We start from the raw sequence: 6,854 nt of genomic DNA, 5'->3' as shown, positions 1-6,854 counted from the left end.
TTAGCACACTGTATAATTTTATTGAGGCATCTAAACAGCAGCATGTATCGTCTCTGGCAGTGTTGCCAGATTGTGTAAGTAATACAAAAAAATATTATCAGAATAAAATTAATAACTCTAAAAATGATGGAAAACAATTATGGAAAATATTGAATCAAATAATCGGAAGATCATCATACCAGACCAATTCTTTTATAGATGGAGCTTTTCTGACTAAACCAGTGGAGATTGCCACTTACTTTAACAACTACTTCACCAGTAAGGTTGAAAATTTTAGAGAAAAAATGACACCATCTGATGGCTCCTCCTCATGCACATTAATTGAAAATTATATAATGAAAGGTAAGGGCTGTCTATTTGATTTTATGCAAGTTAGTATTACGGACGTTGAGAACTTGCTGTCATCACTAGTACCATGTGAGAAACCTGCAGGTACTCATATGCTAGATAGCAAACTGTTAAGATTTGCATCATCCTATGTATCTAGTCCAATTTGTCATAATCTTCAATAAGTGTTTTAACATACAGTGTTTCTCCGAAGATTTGGAAGGAGGCAAAGGTCATTCCTTTACCTAAGGATAAAAAGAAAGAATTTACTGGTACAAACAGTCGGCCAATAAGCATACTTCCTGTTTTGAGTAAATCGATGGACAAAGTTGTTTTTAAACAAATTCAAGATTATTTTACCAATAACAAACTGTTCACTAGTTCCCAGATGCTTATAGGCAGGGTCATTCCACATCAACTGCTCTAGCTCAGTTAACTGATGAGTGGCTGACACAAATGGACATCAAGAAGATGGTTGGTACTGTCTTGCTTGATTTTAGCGCTGCATTTGATGTTATAGACCATGACATAACGTTATCTAAGCTAAGTAAATATGGATTCAGTAGTATGGCACTTGGTTGGATGTTGAGCTACTTATCAGAGAGATCGCAGAGAGTGTTTTTTAATGGTAGCCTATCAGAACGCAAGTACAACTAGAAAAAGTGCTCCTCGGAGCACAGGTCTCCGCCAGGTCAGGTACGTTATTCTGGCCTCCTGGTGGCGCTATGATAGGCCAATGTGAAAAGGGTGCCAACCGTATCATTTATTCTTGCATTGACACTGCATTCATGATTTGAGGCATTTTGTTCCAAAAATGTGTTTTGCTAAATTAGACCTGTTGGTGGCGCTATAACAGGCCAATGTGAGAAGGGTGGCATTTCTTCCTCGGCTTAGTGGGAATGTGCGTGTGAAATTTCACGGAAATCGCAAGCTGTGTGTATACTTTGAGACATTTTGTTCAAAACGGACCAATCCTGCAAACTTTGGAAGCCAACCTTAGGCAATGAGGATAGAATGGGAAATTGGACAGATCCGTGTTGATCACATGACTATAGAGATACTGTGTACTGATTTGCATGACGTTTGGATAAAATTTGTAGGAGTAATATAAAAAATCACACCCAGTGTGAAGTGGGCGGTGTGGTCACAGTGGTCATCACAGTGATGGAAGTTCACTTAAAGAAAAGTTATATTGTGGACCAACCATTGTACACCCCTAACTTAAAAAAACATAAATGTGTTTTTTTTAAGTGCATAGTCCTATTTATAGGGCTATGTACATGTGTCATGTTTCACTAGCCAATGACAGTCCTGAATAGACTGTGATTGGCCAATCACGGTGCAGGGTTAGGGGGGTACAATGGTGGCCAATCACAGCGCAGGGTTGGGGGGGTGCAATGGGTGTCGATGTCCAAACCTCACATATAGGGGCGGTTTCACCGCCCAAAAAAATGGGTTTTGCACAAATCGGCCTCCTGGTGGCTCTATAACAGGCCCATGTGAAAGATTTGGGGCAGAAGTTCTGAATTGGCATCCAGGGAGTGTGTGTGCACAGTTTCGGAGCGACCGGGCCAACGGTGCCGGAGATTAGGTGGTGACAGACGGACACACACACACACACACACACACACACACACACACACACACACACACACACACACACACACACACACACACACACGGACGGACACACGGACGGACGGACAGGGGGTAAAACATACTCTCTCGCCATGCCTTCGGCCTGGCGGAGACAATAACTGCAGGGTTCCTCAAGGAAGCTGCTTAGGTCCTTTACTTTTTATTTTTCACATCATTTTCACAAATGATCTCCCTTGTGTAACAAAGAACACCAATATGGTAATGTATGCAGATGACACAACTTTGTACAGCACTGCCCCTACCTTGAACGAATTAATAACTGCTTTAAATCATGATCTTGAAAGGGTGTCTAACTGGGTGAAAAATAACAAACTAGTCCTGAATGTCACCAAAACAAAGAGTATTGTTTTTGGCACCAGGTTTATGCTTATTGGTGACCCTCAGCTGAATCTATCTATGTCAGGAATCCCTATAGAACAGGTAAAAAATACAAAACTGCTTGGTGTTTTATTGGACAGTCAACTGTCATGGTCTGAACATATTGATAGCATTATAACAAAAATGGGAAGAGGCACAGCGATGGTCAGGAAGTGCTCCACCTACTTGACACCCACTATCATGGGTCAAGTCATTCAGTCCCTGTTTTTTTGTCATCTGCACTACTGTCCTGTCATATGGTCAGCGGCAACTAAGTCGGATCTGAACATATTGCAACTTGTTCAGAACAGAGACTGGCACTTCATTGTTCATCACGCACTAATATCTCATATGCATACACGCCTGTCCTGGTTATCTGTCGAACAAAAACTGATCTGTAGTCTCCTTATGTTCTTCAGGAACATTATTTTAAATCAAACACCAGATTATTTTTGCAAACCGTTATTAAAATCAAACAACACACACAATTATTTCACCAGGAATGCCAGCCGTGGCCTTTTAACACTTCCTGCTCCAAGAACTAATCTCCTCAAACATACAGTTATATATACAGCTATATCCTTCTGGAATTTGTTACCATCTCGCATTCATCTTATACAAAATAAATTATCCTTCAAAATAGCATTAAAGACGCACTTGTTGCAGCAGACCACATGACCGGAATCTTTATCTTGTGTTGTATTTATTTTTTGTATAATGTAATGCAATGTAATTATGTATTTTTAATGTTTTATTTTTGTATGCATCTTATATGGACTTTCGCTTTGGCGTCAGCTAATGGGGATCCATTCAATAAACAATAAACAGATTCATATATCCATGCTTTTATTTTAAACATACATGTACAAGGTACAGTGAGTAGGGTGGGTACTGCCATTTATAAACATACCTTATTAACTGAGAACAACAATCTGGAAGACAAATGGACATTTTTGAAAAAATGTAATATAAATATAAAACATATTTTTATGTATATTTTTATTTATTTATTGTCTAAACAACAATTTCGCGGACCCCCTGCAGTACCTCGTGGACCCCTGTTGAAGACCTGCACTGCACTAGGCCATTATTGCACTTTAAACATTTATACATTGAATATAGCCGATCTACAAGCTCACAACGTGTCGTGATGCGACGCGTTGTGGGCTTGTAGATCTGCTATTTTCTTTTTAAATCTTGAAGTAAAATGTGAAATATTTGAGGATTTTTGAAACACTTTAACAACACAAATCTGGTACAGGGCTCCCTGGCACAAAACATTTTCAGATAGGGGTTAGGGACAATTATATACATATTAATTTGGGGAGACATGACATAAAAATAATTGAGAACCACTGGTTAAAATACATTTAAAATTGTGAAGCAAGCCCAAATAATCAACTACACTTTAGAAAAAAGCCCCAAAAACCGTAACCTCCAACTACCAATATTTACAAGCAACTTCACAGAAATATAAGCCCAAAGTCGCTTATAATAAGTGGACATGGCAACACTGGTTTCTGGCTCTGCAGTATCACGTACTTTGTGCACTTCAGATAGCTCAATAAATGTATACAGTGTACACATCGAAAAGCAACACAGCAGAAAACAATGTGTGATATGTCTTCTTTTATTTTCCTGAAGCAATTACTTTACAAAGGTCTCAGTCATTCAGAAAGATATTTTGTTCATGAGCTGATCCACTGGGCTCTCATTAACTCCAATGCATCCCACTGAACTCAAGGCTGCAGTCTGGCTCCCTGGTGCGACGAATCTGCCGGCTGGAATTGCATGATAGCGAAAAGGACGTAGATGACCCTACCTTCTTTACATATACCTTGTTCGGAACCAGGAAGTTCAGAGATAGGCGGATTTGAATTTGCTGAAAAAGTGGCTTCAAAATGGGTCTGTAGAATCCAAAAGGTCACGTGACGGTTCCCTTTGTCCATATTTTTTACAGTCTATGGTCATACCACACGTTACACTGCAAAACATTGCAGATCTACAAGCTCACAACGCAACGTTTGTAGATCTGCTATTTCTGCAGTATATAAATCAGGCATTGCTGGGGGAGCAGCTTTTCATTTAGAATGCAAAACCGAACCCGCCTGTCATTCATTTCTCTCTTTTGTTCCTCAGAACAAAAAAAATGCACATGATGAAGATTTCTGTGACGAGAAGTGATTCATATCTCATCTTTGTCTTGTGTGTGTGTGTGTGTGTGTGTGTGTGTGTGTGTGTGTGTGTGTGTGTGTGTGTGTGTGTGTGTGTGTGTGTGTGTGTGTGTGTGTGTGTGTGTGTGTGTGTGTGTGTGTGTGTGTGTGTGCGTGTGTGACTGTGTCAGTGTTTTGGGAGATTAAATCAAACGTGCGTTAAATATTTAAATGTCCTGGGTGATGCGGTGTGGTGTGTTGTGCTCTGCCGGGTTCAGTCTATTTGTTAAGATAAAGAGTCGTTTGTCTTTTCCTCACTGTCATTTCTGTACTTACACTCTAAGGCCAATATTTAAAGCTCATGTTCAAGATTATTATGTATATACTTTGTTGAATGACAGTATTTTAACATGCACATGACCTGTGTCACATGTGCACACACGCATGCATGCATGTACACACACACACACACACACATACAAGAAAAATCAAACACCAATACACCTACACTGACTGTCCTTGCGTTGACAAATGAACAGACATCACAAACCCTATGTATGCACTAGAATGGAGAAACACACGCACGCACGCGCACGCACACGCGCACACGCGCGCACACACACACACACACACACACACACACACACACACACACACACACACACACACACACACACACACACACACACACACACACACACACACACACACACACACACACACACACACACACACACACACACAGTGTGTGACAGTGCTCAGAGAGCTGGTTGGTTGCATCAGACAGAGAGAGAGGAAGCAGGGATGAGGATTGTTCCTTTTCACTCAGCTGTTAACTTCCCTCCTTTTAGCTGTCATTAGCTTTGTTCCTTTAACAACCATCCTTTCTTTATGCCTTCTCTTCTCCCCTGGCCAGTCCTCTCCTCTCCTCTCCTCTCCTCTCCTCTCCTCTCCCTCTCCTCTCCTCTCCTCTCTTGATCTGAGTCTTTCTCAGTCTTTCTTACTTGTCAATGTTGATCTTTCCTTTTCTGACTGTAGCTTGACACTTGCACAAGCATCCGTGTGTGTGTGTGGGGGGGGGGGGGGGGAGGGGGGGTCCAAGGGTCCTGTGGGGCATGGATTACCAGGGGGTCCCCAGCTAAAATTAGTTAACTCAAAAACGTAATTTTAATTTTATTTTTTTCAAATTTGACCCAAAGACCAAGGAGATATGATTTTTCGAAGATCTAGACTCCCATCCACTTCCTTGTTAACTTAAAACTTAAAAATTCTGTATCTCGGCTCCTGAGTACTTTTGTTTTTCAAAGAAAAATCTCTGGCAGTGGGCAAACGCGGCCAGCAATAATTCTGGCAGTGAATGAGATTAATAGAGTCACAATCATTTTAACCACTGGAACAAAAACATGACTTTTTATAGTACTAGTATATGCTTTGGCTATTCTAAAATAGGAGAGAGAGAGAGAGAGAGAGAGAGAGAGAGAGAGAGAGAGAGAGAGAGAGAAGAGAGAGAGAGAGAGAGAGAGAGAGAGAGAGAGAGAGAGAGAGAGCCCCAGAAGTCTCTGTCCAACAACAGTCCTCCTCAACAAAGGAACTCTCTCTCTTCCTCTCTAGCTCTATAGAGCTTGCTTTCTCGCCCGCATCATCAGACTCAACAGAGAGAGAGAGAAAGAGAGAGAAAATAGCAGATGTACAAGCTCGCAGCGCGGCTCGAGCTTGTACATCTGCTATTTGAGAGCCTCTAAACCACTGTTCTATCCTAAGAGTTTTCTGAAAAACTATGCTATATATACAAATCTATATCTATAGGTATCTATATCTATATCTATATCTATATCTATATATATACACATAGTTTTGTACACAGATAAGAGGGGAGGTGGTGTCAGAGACAAATAAATACCTGGCCAGCATGCAGTGCATGGCGTCTTCATTCCATAATATTCAGATTGTCTGAACATAATCATAGAGAAAATGTCAGTGTGTGCTAGATAGAAGACCGCTCATAAACATGATAACACAAGTAAGACACGCGAACGCGGGAAGCGAACACAGCCCTTTTTTTTGGGTCTTTTTAAAATTGTTATCTTGTGTATTTACGGACTTGTAATCCGTGTTATTTCACCGTGATGGGGAGAGCGTAGAGAGAAAGTCACCTCCGCCTCGTATTGAAGTTAATGGGGGGGATATGGTTCTCCTATGCACGGAGTTTCGGAGTTCCTAGTCAATAGTCATCTATGCACGGAATTGCCGTTTGTCAATCCGTGCTATTTCACCGTGTTTGGGGGGCGATTGGGTTGGTTTCATAGTAAGCTCCACTCTGAGATCTGTCAGCAGCCAATGAGAGCGTGAGTCACATGG

Source organism: Gymnoscopelus braueri (genome assembly GCF_963280865.1).
Source record: "Gymnoscopelus braueri genome assembly, chromosome: 24".
In the NCBI taxonomy this organism is placed as follows: domain Eukaryota; kingdom Metazoa; phylum Chordata; class Actinopteri; order Myctophiformes; family Myctophidae; genus Gymnoscopelus; species Gymnoscopelus braueri.
This window is presented reverse-complemented; position numbering follows the sequence as displayed.